The 18,504-nt window shown below is 40.5% G+C and overlaps 1 protein-coding gene across 2 annotated transcripts in view; it reads left to right on the top strand.

Moving 5' to 3' along the window:
• Positions 1 to 18,504, top strand: part of LOC138196609 (roundabout homolog 2-like) — a 77,078-nt gene that overhangs the window by 23,629 nt on the left and 34,945 nt on the right. The gene's annotated exons all lie outside the window — the stretch shown is intronic.

Here is an 18,504-nt window from a genome sequence, read left to right as displayed (position 1 = left end):
CAAGGATATTAAGGATTAGGAAGGATGACAAACTGCTTATAGCGCAAAGCATTAAGTTGCTGGCACTGGAGTGAAGGACATTTTACTGCAAAGTACAGGTGTAAATCAGATGTTTTAGCCACCATAGTCACTGTCAGTTACTGTGCAATACCTTCAATGAAGAAACACCGTGCATGTGTGAGACAATGACTGAAGAACTAGCTTAAAAGGGCAGCATTTTGCTCCTATTCATGGACATCTTTCTTGAAATGTATTTTTTCCCTGAAACGGAACAAAAACAGCCACATTTTCAGAACTATCTAATTAAAGGGCATCTGTGTAGGTGGCGAAAATTTAATTTGCTTTCCAGTCGACCTTTTGTCCTCTGTTGTAAACAAAGCCTCATAAAAAGCAGAGCAATTTAGAGGTACTGCATTGTTTAAATAACCTCAAATCTAAAGCAAATCATTTGACCCTGTAAATGGCACAAATGTGTTTAAATGTATGTAAATGCGTTTGTTTTTAAATCTTCTCCCACAAACAATGCAGAATTTGTGATTTTAGTGTTCAGTGTAACTTCAGCATGTGCTGGTCGGTTGAATCTATAAAATAGAGATCAAGTTGTGAGGATAGTAGCCTTCACAAACACAGAACGGCTGTGTTCACGCGATTCGACGGCTACTTTTTACCTCTGCACCTGATGAACCATCTATTTTGCTGAGTTTTATGGACACTTGACAATGGAAATAATGCAAATTCATCTCAGTTGTTAAACATGGCAACATATGTATTTTTCTTTTTTTGTGTGTCTTTAACAGAACTTCCAGACTTTCTAATTGCCTTCCTGCTGTACATGCTGTACTTGCTCCTCTCTTACTCTTCTGTTTATCTCTACTTCGTAGTAGTGGTAATTGTGCTCATTCCTAATTAACTCTGCTAAATTAACAGATGCTGAGGTTTGAGTATATTGGAAAAGTAAAATGAGAGCCTCAATTTCTTTGTCTCCCCTGAGGCTAGGATTTTAGGAGCAATTCTGTTATGTCTCATCAAGCATCTATAGCGCTGGGTGATTGTATCCAGGTACTCTCCATCCTCCTGATTGATTTGATAATAATGTGTCTTTCAAAGGATTACCTTTTGCTCATTTTTTTTCTTTTTATAGTGCATTTGTCTGACTTGCAGAAGCTGCAATGTTCTAGTCACTGAAATAATGCAAACCTCATCCATGCATGTAATGTAAACATCTGTATGTGTGTGTGTGTGTGTGTGTGTGTGTGTGTGTGTGTGTGTGTGTGTGTGTGTGTGTGTATGTCTGTGTCTGTGTCTGCCCCCCCTCCCCCGCCTGCTCTGTCCTCCCTAGAGAGCCGCAGCATTAATAACTCTAAGTGGATAATGCCTGAGCTCGAATTCCGATCAAGGTTTAATAAGAGCATGATTCAGTTGGCCACTGGCAGCAGGAGGCACTTTGTGGGTGTGTGGTGTGCATTTGCAGACATGTGCGTGTACGTGTGTGCGCCTTTACGTAAAGCAAAAGTGCATTACTGCCCGTGTGTCCAAGAGTTTTGGGGGTCATTTTCTGACCTCTTGCCTCACTTTGAAGCAAATGAAAGACATAAATGTGCGTCGCATGTCTGCATCAGTGTCAGACTGTGGCCAGTAAAAAATAAGAAAGCCATATCACGATTGAGCCATCATGAGCCATTAATAATATCATCAGAAGGGGAGGGATAGATTTGCACTCATGCATCTGCCCTCTTTGTGGTTACAAAACCACTGCAGGATCTCCAATCTACATTCTTGTCTAGTGCATCAATAGATGACTAAGATGATTCTGTCAGGGCTTGTTCTAGTGTCTACACACAACTGCCTTCATGCTCGTAGGTGGAGCCTCTCTGCGACACTGTCGAACACCATAGATAATCAACCGCTGTGCAACTCTGCATATACAGCTTCCAGTGAAGTATAAATGCAGCTCAACAGAGTTAATTGGAGCGTTGCATGGATTCTATATGGGCATCCCTTCGTCAGTTATCTAATAGAAACAGACTGGTAGGCACAGCAACACTGAATAACATAATACATTACAGCAAGAAGAACACTGAAGTCAAAATGTTCTTCAGCGTCACATGGAAACACTTTAGAATTATTAATGTTTTGATGTATTATGTAATATTAAGTTCCCCTTCGGAAGCCATGGGACAATACAGAGTGAACATTATTCATGTTGAGAAGAGGCGTGTTTTGCTGAAAGCCATTAAACATGCTATCTGTTCATTGCCATTAGCTCCAAATGCTCAGAGAGAAAACCTGCCTTTGACATCTAATCCTCTTACTTGGAAGAGGACTAATGCACACAGGGTATATATATATATATATATATATATATATATATATATATATATATATATATATATATATATATATATATATATAGTGCATCTGACAAACATATCCTTATTTATATGTGCATACGTTGAACGGCACAGTATCGATGAGAGTCCTGTTTTTGTTGTCTCCCCAACCTCCTTTGACTTCCCGTCTCTGTTCCCCACCCGTCTCCCCTCCACCCAACCAGATGGCCTCCCTCTAACGGAGCATTGACACCAGATGTGCAGTTCCAGTGTCGACTCAGGGACCAGCTGGGCTGAGTGTGCCAGTGGTTCTGTTAATGAAAATGGTTATGCTGTGTGCGTATGTGTGTGTGTGTGTGTGTGTGTGTGTGTGTGTGTGTGTGTGTACGTCTGTGTTGTTTACTGTGCTTCAGTGGCATGTGACAGTTGGGGGGAACTCTCAGTGGATGAGGGCTTTTTCAGAGGGAGCTACAGCAAGTAGCACTGCAGCTCAACTCAGCCATGTAGTACTCAACAGCACACCCACCAAGGTTGGAACTATACAGCTGCCCAACCAGAATAAACTCTCTCTCTCTCTCTCTCTCTCTCTACATCTTCCTATCTGGCTTACTATTTTTTTTTTGTTCATCTTTAGATCGGTCTGCCACAACCTCCCTCTTCCCTCATACAAAATTATATATTCTTTCCTCCCACCTATTTAGCAGCAAGGGGATCACTGGGCTTATTATTAATTCATACACACTCCTCAAACCAAGAAATAAAAGTACGCTCTGTCTCGTGTAGAATTTGTCCATCTGTAAGTGCTCACCATGAATTACGTTCATTTTTGTGAAGGATGGCTTTAATTTTGATTGGTCGCAGATAGAATTTGAGGTAACGCTGCCGTATAATGAAGGTTTCATTCTGATAAAACCACCAAGCCCCGACTAATGAAGTTGTTACTACAAGCCGCGCTCCGTCATTTATGCATTTGTTCAGAAACAATTCATTATTACAGATCGTTCTGCTGATCAATTAAATGATAAGGAAACAAAGAAATAGTGTTTGCTTGGCAATATTTCTGGCAGCGTCCATATAGGATGGAGACAAATCGGCTAATTGAAAAATTATGGTGAAAAAAGTGTGCCTTTTTTAAAGATGTAACTCAAAAATGGTAGATATGGAAGCCTACAGTTGATAGCCTACTGATTATGCTTTACCCCTATCCCTCATCACACAAAGTCTGAAAGCAGGTAGTTTAATACCGACACCAAATGGCTGACAAGGTGGAAGAGATTCCTCCAGCCTCTGCACGCTCTGGAAGACATTTTACAAGACAAATCATAGCCTTTTGAATTTTTTTTTGAAAGAGTTCACTCACCTTTATACAGTAATATTTTTGAGCCAGAAGTGGTGCAGCATAGTGACGCGACAGTGAAGGCCTCCAAAGGACACAGTCCATTAAACCGATGGGGCCAGAGATGTGACTCCAGATATTGGAGACTCTCCAGTAATCTATCTGTCTGCTCCCCAGAATATCTGTGAATAGTTCTTAGCTGACTTTTCCTGATGAAATTTACCCAATTTCCGCAGGCCTCATCCTTTCACCCAGTCAATTAATGGATAGGATGTTCATGTGTCAATCGCATTACCAGCCACAGCTGTGAAACAGTTTAGATACATGATCTATACATAATTGCCCCCAGTCTGAGTTTCATTTTTTCCATGTTTAGACATTGTGTTCCCGCAGAAAGCTCATATATTTATTTACCAAGTTACAAGACTTAATACCTTCGGACTTATTAGGCATTTAACAACCCTCACACACATTAACAGTTATACTCACTATCTTACTATTTTCATTGTTAAAACTGGTGTAATTGGCCAAGTGGCAACCAACCATGACGTCACCCATTGATGCGTGAACTGCCTTTCTGAAGTGTCGAGTTCTGCATTTTGGCCGTCACCATCTTGTTATTTTGGAGCCAGAAGTGACCATATTCGGACAATCTGATTGGGAACCAGAGGAAATTATGCCCGCCCACCTATAGCGGAAACCTGACTGCAACGCAGGCCTGTCAATCAAACAGACATGCCCCCAAACATACTGCTTTTTAAGGGCTAATATGTAATTAATGATGGGATTATTTTCAGATGAACCCCCAAAAAGTAACAAGTAGTGGCTTTAGCTAATGATACCATTATGACTTGTGGAAAAATGTATTTCATGAGAGAAGTTGGAAGAGAGTCTATGGAGATAGAGCCTTTCTGGAGCCAGCCTATAGCGGCCCTCAGTGGTATTGCACTTTTTTATTCAGGCTGTTTGCATTAACCTCATTTTTCACACCTGTAAGGTACGTCCACTTTTATACAAGGTTTGTGGTTTTGGCTTTTGGCAGTTATCTGAGTCATGAAAATCAAATTAAAAGAGGATCATTATGTCAACAACAGCTGCTCTGTGAGGCATTACAGAGGTAATGTGAGCTAAATGCTAATGTCGGCATGTTAACGTGCTTAGTGACAATGTTACAGTTATGATGATTATTATGTTCACCACCTTAGTTTTGCATTTTTACCCTGCTATGATTTGCTTATTAATAGTAAGAAACTACATCTGAGACATATATCAGTCGCCTCGGGTGTCAGTTTGGCAACATAATAAATGTGACCTGGTGATGGTGATCGATGAAAGGCCCACCAAAGTTGTTACAGTTCATTCTGAGAGCGGCTTGATATCCTGCAAAATTTCATGGCATCCATCCAGTAGTTGTTGAGATATTGCTGTGGCGGACCAACAAAAGAACTGATCAATCCTCAGTTATATTGCTAGAGGCAAAAAAAAAAAAAAAAACAATGCAGTCAAAATGAGTGCATTTGCAGAGCAGACCAAACATAAAAGGCGCGTTTTAAAAGTAAGATTTCTCTAAATTGGTTGGAATCTATCCCAGCAAATGTTTTGTGTGAAGCACGGTTCACTCTGAACAGGTTGTCAGGCTTTCACTGGATTACCACACATACACAGACGTACAAATACATTCACACCTACAGGCAATTTAGTGTTTCCAAATCACCTAACCTGAATGTCTTTGGACTGTGGAGGGAAGGCAAAGAGCCCAAAGGAGACACACACAGACCCAGGGAAAACATACAAACTCACTTGGAGCCTCAGATCGTCCTGCTGTTTGGTGACAGTGTTTACCACTTAGCGCGCTCGCTGCCCTAATAGTCTTTTTTTTTTTTTTTTAGCAAAGTACTCTTTTCACGCATTGCTCGCCCTGTGGCTTTCATTCAGACATAAACTTCAACAAACATCAATATTTTAAGACAGAAAAAGGTTATTTACATGTAGCCTTTGATTCAAAGAGTTTGGGGAAAAAAAAGCATTAGTGATGTAAGGCTGCCCGAGACCCAGTGTGTCAGTCTGAAAGATGACTCCTCTGCTGCTGTGAGGATTAGACTGTCTCCTGAGCACACTTTGAATGCAGCTGTGTTTACGCACATCACTGCCTCTAGGAAAAATGAAATGCTGAAATGCACAAACATTAATTTCCACTCCAAAAGTTGTAATTATTACAATGAAAATTGAGCACAATTTAATGTTTTTACACAAAAAGAAAACGGGTTTCATTTTGTTATTGCTGATTTTGTTCACACTGTATTTATTCAACATTTATGATTCATAGTATACAATGACAGCCTGTTATGCTATAGTCAGGCACCAAATATCACAAAAACAGCAACCAGGTAGACTCCACATGTACTGTAAGCCAAGTCATAATTTGCTGAGGGACTGGATGCTCCAGTGGGTGTGTTGTTCCACGGTGTCTCATCAATTACATTCCCTGAGAGAAAACACCCGGCTGCTTTCTGTTTTCTTCGGATGCCGGGGTTAATGGTGCTTTTCTCAAATGCCTTCGCCAGCCAGTAATTGCAGCAACTTAACAATCATAAGTGCAGTCTTTGTAGTGTCGGGAGCACAGAATGAATGCAGCTTTATTAACTATACAAAGCCATCTCATATTGATTGACCCCTTCTTCATTCCTCCATTTCTTCCCATTTTGACATCTCTTTTACCTTCTTTGTTTTTTTGCACTCCAGATTTACACACCACCAACCAGAGGTCGTAATAAAGTCCTTCCTATCCTTCCTTTTCAATGTACATTGGAAAGCATCTGATTGCTTACCTACAAGATGTGAAGATTTAATTATCATCAGGTTCCAGAAAATCTTGTAAAAATGAAATTCAGGACATTGTCTCCTAAATTCAACCTTAGGTTAATTAGCATCCCCCGTTTCAGATTTGCTGACTTCCATTTAAATTTCAGTATAATCCCTGTGCAGTGAAATTAAAGGTAACTCGAGGTAAACACAGCAGACAAAGAGTTTACAGGATTTTCCTCCATTGAGTTTTAAAGCCGTGATTGTACGATTTTAGAAAATAGTTTCAGTTTAATGATTAATCTTTGGATTTCAGGTCTAACAGCATCCCACATTGTGTTTGCACTTGCTACTGTAGATGATCATAGATTTAGATTGATATTATGATAAAGAAATAGTGTTTCTCTTAAAATCAAGACCAAAACTCTCCAAAAAGGAGTAACATCTCAATAAATAATTAATCAAATAAATGGTCAACTGATCATCAGAAGTCGCTGCCGCAAACTCAGGTCGCGCCGCCGCATCTGAGGGAGGTGTTGGTTAATATTCTTTATCCACAACATTGAGACAGGACTGTCAGTTTCCTTACACCTCGCACCGAGAGAATATGGGTTGGCGTCCATGTCTGTGCCTCCATCTGTCCGTCATTTATTGCATGTCTTACACTTATGACCTTTCTACTTACTGATACGTGACACAGATGTTGTCTCGTCTCTTCCCCTCCCTGCTTCATCTGACCACCGACAACCGGGTTTGGCACCCGGCATCGTATGCAGATCAGACAGTAAAGTCAGAGCAGACTGGCTCCAGTGTGTCAGCAAGAGAGAAGTGCAGCACTTCATACTGCAGAGTCAGCCTCTCACGGCAGTCATTTTCGCCATGATTTAAAGGGTTATTACATAGCCGGCAAGAAGAGAGCCATCCCTGTGTTGTGCGCTGTATTTCATCAGAGGGAGCGCTCTGTTATAGATGATAGTGTGTCAGTTAGAACTCTGATTGACAGACTATGAAAGCATCAACAAATATGATTTGAAAAAAAAAAAAAGTCAGATAAAACACGGGACTAGAAAATCAGATGGGTGTGATCCTTCTTTAGATGGAAGAGCATCTGAGCTAACAGCACTGATGCACGTCATATGTAGTGTGTGTTTACTTGTAGAGCTACGTGCTGCCTCTGTCAGTCTCAGAAGGATTTTCTCTGTCTTCGCAATATAAAGAGAAAAAGAAAAGCCGCTGATAATTTACAATAGTTTAAATTAGCTTAAACTATTGTTTTATTTTTTTTTATTAAAAAACTTTTATTAAAAGTTACAAACATTTTAAGCAAATTTTCAAAAATATATATATATATATTTTTTTTTACCCATCCTGGTTTTCCTTTGGCCACCCATCAGGACAGACATTTTGAATGATTGTGATAAAAGAATAAAGCTTAAAAAAAAGAGCTATGGCGTGAGATTGCAGCAGCGCTGGGTATATATTTAGTCAAAAGGCTGCCTGATGCGCCACAAAGACTGTGCTGTTTTGGAGCTGCTCTTCAGGACCCACAGATTCACAGCTTATCATGTCTAAAAGTGAGCACCCGGCCAGTCTGCTGCCTTTAGCCCACTTGGCAGCCTGGTGGCTGTTGCTCATCTGTCCCCGAGCCAGTGTGAGCACATCACCGATCTGGACCAGGATTAAAGGACCTAATACTAACAGCTGTGCTGAGATTAGCCATGTCAGTATTTACAGTTATTTTGTCAACCAGCGCACCACACACACTGCTCAAATAACAAATGGAGATATTTGAATTGCCTCGTCTGATTTGTTTGAAATCAGATTCATTCTGAAAAGTATTACGATATTTTTGTGTTTAAGGAAAGGATGGACAGGTTCAGTTGCTATGGAGGAGTTGGAAGGAGTCACCTCCTTTGTTTCACAATAAATGTATCAGAAATTGGTAAAAAAAAAAAAAAATGACAGGATGAAGAGAGAGATGATTAACTTCAACGTCTGTTGATGGATTGAGCAGTTTTATCATCTGTGTGTGTGTGTGTGTATGTGTGTGTGTGTGCGTGTGTGTGTGTGTGTAAGAGAGAGAGGGAGAGCGGGAGATGTTAGGTGTGATTGTGTTTGCACACGTACCTCCCTGTGTGTGTACCCTCACCAGCATGAATATGCACGCATGTTTTCACACAGGGAATGTCGTTCTCTCTCCGCGGAGACTGATCACCCCATGATGGGCGATCGCTGGAAGATTGGACTGATTCTCCATACCTGTCTCTGTATGGAAATGTCATGTATGAAAAATTGATGCCATTTTCTGAAGTGGTACCGCAGTCTTTCTTCTGATAGATACCGCATTTCAATCTACTTAGATGCTTTATATGATGGAGGACGTAGAAAGTGATCACGGGAAGGTGTTGGAGGCAGCAGGTCGGTGTCAGCCACCAACAGCTGCTCCTTTCCAGTGCCTGTGCACATACAGGATCTGTGCAGGGTGGCCTTGGGCTTACCAGGTGGTGTGCATGAACGTGATTAACGGAGATTTGGGGTGAATAATCTTCTAAGCTGCTCAGTGGAGCATTGGTGTTGGGGGCTGGGGTGGAGATGGGAGGAGTTTAGGGTTATAGAAAGATACCTGGATCCCTATCCTTCCTTATGGAATGCGACTCTTGACTTGTGAATGCTTGACGAGGTCCTGATCGATACATCAGCTTTGCGAATCGACAGTTTTAGCTCATCAGATATTCAATCTGTAAATCCCAATCAAAAAGTAACAAGAACTTGTGTTTGAAATATGTCCACCACAGTTTAGTTTTCAACTTTTCAACAGCCATCTCAGTCAAAAATGCGTAGCAGCTATTAAGCAAACGTAAGCATACATGTTTAGACATATACAAGTTGGGTGGTAGGCCTTGATACGTGCATGTGCGTATTAATTTTTAGAACCACAAAAGCTGTGGTGCATTTTTTTTGGCTGAGGATATTTAGTTCTGTAACAAGCTCATCTGCATACAAACATACAGGCTTAACTCCAATGGGTTTGTATGGTGTGAGGTTTTATTCAAACAATGTGTCATGTTTGTTTCAAATACTGAATGTCCATTGAATTAATACCAATACGTGTCGTTCCTTTGCAGTTTTTAGGTGGATGGTGGTGGTGGTGGGAGGGGGCGAGGCTGTGCATCACATCACGTCACCTTCGGGCTACGTGAACCTTATGTACTACACTCATATTTGATCATTTCAGGTCATTTTCTCATTTAGAGATCAAAGGTCAAATCAGTGCAATCAAAGCAACAAAGCCTCCCATATATTATCAGTTAATGTGGTGGCATGACATTACCATATTAATTAGTTTCCTTTTGTGCTGAATGGTAGCAGTAGCAAGGGAGAGCAGTGCCCTGCTTCATAGCTCCAAGCAGTTATTCAAATGTATTCATACATATCTATATACCATCCAAACATGCACATATTGTGGCCCATCTGTAAGTACCCATGCAAAGAAGGATACAGCCAGGATGGTGTGCTACACACAGCTACGTGCCACCATCTCTGGTGGCCGTCGTGAGATGTGTTTGATCATGTTAGATGGTGCAGTTGCACAGATTATCTCAGCCGATCTTTGCTTTTCTCCAGCATCACTTTCTTCCATTATATCCCACAAGAGCCAATGCAATGGAGGAATATTATAGCCTACTATAGTATATATAGAGTGAAGATTCCCATACAGCATCCCTGAAGGGCTCTGTGAGCAGAGCAAAAGTGCGTGCTAGAATTACAGGGGAGGCGTAGAAAAACAGATTAAACGTTTTTATCGTTTGAAGGTCTGTGAGAGAACACATTTAGCCTTTTTTCTTTTCATACTGTTTCTCATTGTGATGGTGCGATGATGATGATGGCTGTGAAACTCGGCAGCATGCATAATTTCAGTTGGAGAAGATGAGGGCCTGTAAGAGAGCTCTTTCCCTCGGTGACCACTGCTTTAGTGAAACAAGGCGGATAAAATGCTAGATTCTGATCCCTGACTCATTTTCCGGCTCATGTTGTACATCTCCACAATATTGCTGTGAGGGTCTATGATATCCGTGGTTTTTGAAGAAAAAATAATGTGATCGACCTTTTCAATATTTTGCTTTCTCCCCTTGTATTCTTCCAATAACTGCCAGAGCAATATCGAGGTTTATGAAAACTGTTTGTATGTGCCTCACAGCCCCAGATGTGGGGAAAAAAGGTTTGTTTAAAGACTCAAGAAGATAGTAAGATGGAACACTGCAGGTAATGAGGAGGAATATAGCATCCATGATTACACAATTACAAACTACGGCCATGTACAAATGTTTGCATAAAGCCATGCACACAACAGTGCCACTGGAATTTACAGGTGTATAGAAATGGAGATTGAGCCTGAGAGTCTGGGGATCAGGGAGAAGCAGATTACCATAGGTTAGTCTGAGACATAGAGGGATGTGTTCTTGTGAAGAAATGCATGGAGACAGGAGTAATTAATTATAGATGTGTAAATGTGGTCTGAGGGAATGCTGTTACAGTAACCAGAGGCGAGGCAAGGCAAGGGAGAGATGAGGGGGAGGAGGAGAGCCCCCTACTATACCATCCACAACTTCAATTTACATTACATGACAGGAGAATGGAGGTTAATTAAACACGACAATGCTAGGGCGGTTATTGTTAACTCTTGGTGGTGGCTGACTCCCTCCTAATTCAAAGGCCAAAGAATTCATAACTAATGTGTTTATGCAGAAGGATAAAGTGTAAAATTAATATTCAAACATCGCTCGGAAAGAGAGGTTCAAATTATAGATGTGGGTAAAATGTGGTTGTGGGCGGAAGGAATTTTGGGTAAAAAGTAAAACCGTAAACGTTATTTCCAGGTTTTAAGACTGAAGTCGGAGGATCATTTTAAGAAGGAAACAATGAGGAAAAACAGCGTTCCCTATTAAATTCTGCCTGTGCCAGCTATAGTCACCGTAGAAACTAAAACGCATCCAAAACTCTGCTAAATGTTGTGTTGCTGGAGGCGTGCTCGCATTTCAACACGCATCTATTTCCAACCGTCATCTTGACGCTAATTGGACTTGACACTAATGATGCCAAAAAAGCAAAGCAAAGCGGGGCTATAGGTTTGTGAGCTGTCCGGTTACACTTTTGGAGACTGCTGACTGCTTAGGTTACCATGGACTTCGTGATCTTACACTGCATTTTACATTTGTGCCAGGTTTCAAAAAATGGAGATGAACTCGGGTCATGATCAGTTTTAATGGTGCCCCAACCAAGTTCTAGACATCCACACACTCAAGCAGAGGTCAGTTATACAAATTAAAGTTGAAAATTATGTGTCTAGAACCATTGAGTTGTTATAGTGTGACTTTAATAATGACTAAGAGGATCAGTTTACGCCTCATTCCAAACCAATGCAGATTGTCGTTTCACACCATAAATAAATGCCCACAATTGAAATGTCTCTGTTTTTCTATTTGCAGGGTTCCATTTTTTGTTTTTGTTTGTTTGGTTAAAGTCGGCCTTGATTCACTCATCTCGTGTCCCTGCTGTTGAAAAGGCAGAATTATAATAGGTAATGTACGTCTGTGCCGGGCTCTTAGCCTCCGGGGACATTGTGTAAATGCTCCTCATCTCCCTGCTGATCGTAGTCCTGACTGATTGCTGATGACTTTTTTAGGGCAGACATGTTAAGTTGTTTATTTATTAAAACAAATAAAAATATCCCTCTCTACTCTAGATTCTTTCCTTCCCTTCTCTCCCCTCCCATCCCCCGATTGTGTGTCGGCATATCTGTCTTGGTTTCAGCTTCTGTCTCTTTGAACGGTGATGATGTGTTGTGGTCATCAGCAAAGTTTGTGATATAGGGACAGGGCAGCTGTTTTTTTGTTTGTTTATATTTCTATGTGCGTGTGTGTGTGTGTCTGTGTGTGTGTGTGTGTGTGTGTGTGTGTGTGTGTGTGTGTGTATGTGTCAGAGTGCATTTTATGCATGTGACAGATATGGGACATCCTTGACTGCTGTTGAGAAAGTGACACACCCCTACAGGCGATCGTGTTCAAAAGGGATCTTCAGCAAACTCCAAACCACAATTTAGCAGACCACTGTCATAAGAAATCACTTAGCTGTAATGCATTTTCTGACACTGGATCACTGACTGTAAAAACCTACACAATACTGTTATGGTTATATTTGCATCACGATTTTTGATGTTAGGCTAAAACGCGGTGTATTCATAGCTGGATAGGGTTGATGGTTTAATAATTTCTACAAAATAAAGCTGCCTGATTGCTCTTTAAATATGTATGTTGCCTGTACGTGGCAAGCTAAATCTACATGCAGAACCTCACTTCTTCGCTGCATCTGTGATTCCCAAAAGGAAACACAGCCATCTGTTACGCACAACAACTCACAAGGCATCCTCGTCTGTCCTCTCATATACAATTCTTTTTCGTTTTGCCTCTGCAGTATATCTCCACCATCACAACAGTTTTTTGGTTTTTTTTGGGGTGGGTTTGTAAAGTATGAAGTAACTGTATATATCGACTCACTGGACCACCAGCTGACTTGCGCAGGCATAAGGCACACTCAAGGATGCACAAGTAAACAAGCAGATCACTACAAAGCAAACAGAATGCTGCCTGAGTTAATTTTGCAGTCATTTTGTCACCCATCACCATCTGTCTGTCACACCTTGTTTATTTACCACTTTGTATAATGAAGCGAACGAATGTCTCATTTGATTAATTAATGCTCTGAACTGACTCAATTAGTGCAAAATTAATATTTCAAAAATGATTTGAAAATGTAACTATTTATTTGCATCACAGTTAGCAGCTCTCTGTCTTTGCAGTTGTTTTTTTTTACTGATGCATAATATGCATAGGAAATTACTACCTGTCTAATTTATGCTGCATTACACTGCACTTATTGATTATCTAAGCTCACATGGCCATATTGTAGTGACTTAGCATTATATTGTTTCACTTACAAAGTCAGTACATAGATACAATGCCAATGCATACTACGTGTGGTTTGTAATGGCCACTTGCATCCTTGTAATGTACATTATAAACCAGTCAACAAAGTTGTTTGAGGAAATCATAATGGGGAAACAATGTCCAATAATTCATGTTAGAAACTTCACCTCACTCAATCTTTATTTGACTGTACTGAGGTACAGAAGCACTTTGAGCTAATTGCGTGTTAGCGTGCTAATGAACGGCATCCTAACACTGCAGGTAAATGTCATGGGAATGTCACTAGTTTTTCAAAAGTGGGGCAAATTGAAATTCTGACCTGAATGTGGTGTTGGAGGAAAAAAAAAAAAAAATCAGGGAAACCACACTTATTATAATTCTTCCTCAGGAGGATGTTGGCATCAAATGTCAAACAGTCCATCCAACCGTTGTTAAGACCAACCAAAAATGTCAGCATGGTGCCGCGAGAGGAAAAGTAAGATCATGAAATTGATCCCCACAGGCAACACTGTGTGCATGTACCAAATGTTGTGCTAATTCATGTGGCACGTGTTGGCACATCTCAGCAACACTGTAACATTAGGGTATGATCACGCTAAAAGTCAGAAGGGTTCATCCTCTGGGAAACATATGGATATTGGTACCAAATTTAATTGCATGCCAAGACGTGCCACTAAAAGGGAAATAATGTCAACCTTCTGGTGACGGTAGAAGGAAGGTCTGTAAAATCTGTAGGATTAAGGACTATCAATGTCTGTGCAAAATTTAATTTTAACCAATCCATCGCTTGTGGCGCTAAATCTGGTTTCAAGTGATGACCCCCAAACGACCAACCGAACAGACCAACGCTGACACCTTTAGCCACCTTTTCATTTGCCAGTGTGGCCTAAAAACAAAGGTAATGTCAGTGCCAGGGACCAAGAGAGGTGCAACAAAATCGTCCACCATCATAACCATCTTTGTCACCAGAAGTTTCCTGACAACTAATTGTAATTGTCTAGTTAGTCAGACTTTGACAGCCTCAAGTAAACAGCATCCGTCTCAGCTATATATAAGTTGCTGACGCTGCAGTTCTTTAGCATGTTGGTGTTAATAGCTGATATTAACATTCTGGCATGTTAACGTAGCATGCTAGCAGATTGTTTGTTCATTGAGATGTTATGTTATTACAAAGTACAGCTGAAGCTAATTCTGCAATTAGTTTTAGGAGCATACGTGACTAAAATACAAAAATATTCAAAATCATTGCCACTTCATTTTTTTTTCTTGCTCGGGCTGCATTAAAGCAAACACTGAGCTGACCTGCATGCCTGAAGATAGACAGTCTAGTGAATGTGTGCAAGCTAAATGGATACACAAGACATTAATTGTATCCGATAATGCATTGCCTGATAAATGCCCTGTCTGTGCGGAGTGGGGGCATGTTTTCAAACATCACCTACTGCATAGGCTGCTTTAAATCCACGTATTTGTTACCAAATGGAGAAGATTTTCTACTTTTGAGGCGTCTGGGGAGCTTGCGAGCAGAACAACACGCATCGAGATCTCAAGTGGGATCTTCATGGATTTGATCTGGCGGTGGAATGATGAAATGAAATGCAGTTGTAGAGTGCTGCTGTGGAGAGTCTCAAGAAATCAGGATAGGAAGATGGAATATCGAACAAATTCAAAACAACCACACAACCTCCTTCTCCTGTCATATAATGAGTTCCTGTATCGTTATTTGTATTCAGATACCTCCTCCTTGTCACATATTTTTTAGCACTCATTGTGCCATGAAATGAAGCCCATTTACAAATCATTCTCCTTCTGATTTGATAAATGTAACTGGCAAATGGGTGAGTCCCCTGAATGCCTTGTTTGAATAATTGAGCAGTACTCAATCAGACAACATTAGTCTGTGGTGGCGTCCCCGCCATCTGAAATAATTACCACGACAACAGACTACACGTGGATGCAGCCACCACGGGGATTCGACATTTGAGACCAACAGATTAGAATAACACCACCTCCGCTCCGTGTCGCACATGCCTTCACGTGCACCGCCTACAGAAGCCTGCGTAGGCCTCTCAGTGAGAGCAGCAGAGGAAGGGGGGACAAACACAGAAGTGTTGAGGGGGGTATAGGACAAGTGCAGTGGGGTAATTCATACTGTCAGGATTGAATAAATCACAGCCACAGTACCAACAGTTTTCATATAATTGACCCGACCTCCTTAGCCTTTCAAATTTGCACTGGCCTATTACCAAGAGATTGTATGTAATAGGTTATTCACTTCCAATTTATTTAGACATGATTCATCATGTACACCATCAATCATTATTCTAAAAAAATGAATAGAGAAAAATAACACACCCTACATTTTAGTAATTTCCGTGTGTGTGGGGGGAGGAGGGGGGTGCAGAGAGAGGGGTGTGCTGGAAATATGCCAGAAGTAGTGACAACAAGTAAAGCATATAAGAGAAAGGAGGAATTTGGGGATTTTTAAATGATTTAATTGCAAAAGGCTGAGGTTTAATTACTATCTTTAGTAGACAACAGATTATAATTTGTTTCCTTTATTTGCGTAGTTAAACAGAACAGTGGAGTTTATAACTGTGGCACTTGTCTAAAAACACTATCATCCCCATTTAAGACACAACACCTTTTCTCTGCCTCACGTTTCTGTAATTGGGTTTTCCCTCCACCTCTTCAGATATCAGCGTTTCCTCTGTGTGTGCATCTGGCTTTCACAATCTCCTGAGAGAAGCTTTACTGTTTTAGAAGCATGTTCAATGTGACAACATAAGCACAGAAATTCACTTGTGTGACTGGATGAGTGCTGTTGTTGCCTTCATGGAATGGGTCACTAAATGTACAGTACAACGTGACAGCCGACCAGGCATATGTCTGTGCCAAAGTAGTGTCTGCAACTGAGACTCATTTGCTCCAGCTGCTGAATGTGATTGACAGCTGGACCAAAGGGCCGTTGGGTCCTTCCTGATTTCTTTTTCACTACAGGTGTCCTCTGGGATGTGGAATTCATGCTGCAGTATATCAGCAGCATGGCTGGCGGTAATGAGGATGAAAAGCAAACTGAACACCGAGCCGGTTTACTTAGTTTACTAGTTTTATAAACTCTCATCTGGTGTGAGATATAATTAAGATCACAATTTTTGTTATCAATTAATCACACACAAAATCAGAAATGACACTTAGAAACTAATATTTATTCATAAGCATAAAGTTCTTGGACAACAAAAGTAGGAGGAAAAAAAAATCTCTGTTTTAATTATTTAACTTCAACTTTTGTATTTTATTTTCAGTCATGGTTGTTGTCATACAGCTCACTTTATTATTTAAAATGGGCCTACAGCAAGACTTCTGCAAAAACAACATATCATAAGCTATTAATGCAAAGCGGCAACAATGCATTGCAGGATCCAAATCATGATCTCTATTTTTAACCATAATTCCAGTGATAGCTTGCATTACAGTCATTCCTGGAACTACTTAAAGCAGCAGCTTTTGAACTGATATTTGGGATAAGAGTTGTGACAGAACTGGGAAGTTTTGAAGCGCTCACCTTTTAACTTGGCGGCAGCTAGCACATACATCTCTTCAAAATGCACGAGTGTGGCTTTTACAGGCATTGCTTGACAAATCTTGACATTCTCGTTCCTTTGAACACACAAAATCCAACGCAGATATCCCTGCCGTGGATACATTAACATGTTGACAGCAGTGGGAGAATGGAAAAACTGCTCATAAATGGAATTTTAATGAGCTAAAGTTGTGTAGATGTAACAAAAAAAATAATTAATTGTGGCATATTTCGCCCACTATATTTCATGCAGCTGTCATAGTTTAAGGCTATTGTTTTTGCATCATATCGTAGTGGAACACCTTACTACAGGATTAATTAATTTCAAGAAAGCTTTAACACTACAAGCCCATACCAGGAACCTGCGGCTTAACAACATTGTGATTGACCCCCTCGCAAATATGCTCCAAACACAAGCGCATGCAGTGTTGCACACATAAACAACATTTAGCTTATGCTGCTAACTGTTCGTCCATTTAGTGAGGAGCTTCTTGCTAAAAAGTTGAACTGTTGAGAAAAAAAAAATAAATCCTGCAAGTAATCACAAATGACAGGGAGCAAGGTCATTGGACAAACACATCAGCATTTCCCAGCATGCCTTCTTCCTTTGCAACTTCTGAGAATGAAGCATCCACAATAAAAGTGATGGGTAGAGATAAAAAAAAGCTTTTTAGTTTTGATAAAACGTGTAGTTTTGGAACATTTCAAGAGAAAAATACATCAAATGGGCTATGACTTAAAACCATAAGTGTTATACACAAGGTTAAAAGTTAGTATATACAGCCACCACTATCAAGAGTTTATCCAGTAATGTCGATGTATAGTTGCTTAGAGGACTATGTGAAAGGTTTTGTGCACAATAGAGTTGCAGCATTGGCCCCTGACAGACTCTGATTCCTGGTTAGCTGCACGGATTACATCATGGACAGTTGTGCCATTGCCAGATACATGAACTTTGTTGGTGTCTGTGAGGCATTTAGAAACAGTTCTACCATTGCTCCTAACTGAAACTTGCACCTGTTCGTTTCATAAAGCCTCATGAAGGAGTCCTTAATCACGTCAATATCCTTGATAACTTGTAAACATGCAATGAGAAACCAAGGTCTGACCGTGTGTCTGCTGCAAAGAACAGACCCGTCATCCAAGGTTTCAGAAAGAAAAAAAAATGTCACAGCCAAACTGGTAAAATCAGAACATTGAAACATGTATCTTATTAAAGTGAATTTTACAGCACATTGACCCTCATTTACCTCCTTCAAATGTCCAATAAATGTTTGAATTCTTAAAGAGCCCACAAAGCAGCCTTTGGTACTTAGTGTGTATTTTATGAAGTCTGAAGAAATGGCTTGGACTCACTTCGTTATTGCTTCCCATTTTACCTGTAATAAATGTTTTTCACTCATCCCAAGCTGCTTATCTTCACTGTAGCAGAGATTCCATGCAAGACTCTTCATTTTTACTCCTCACATG

Source organism: Embiotoca jacksoni, unplaced genomic scaffold (genome assembly GCF_022577435.1).
Source record: "Embiotoca jacksoni isolate LCO1_2020_lvr unplaced genomic scaffold, fEmbJac1.0.p SCAF_13, whole genome shotgun sequence".
NCBI classification, from domain to species: domain Eukaryota; kingdom Metazoa; phylum Chordata; class Actinopteri; family Embiotocidae; genus Embiotoca; species Embiotoca jacksoni.
Note: the sequence above shows the minus strand (reverse complement) of the source record. Positions and strands in the feature narration are given on the sequence as shown.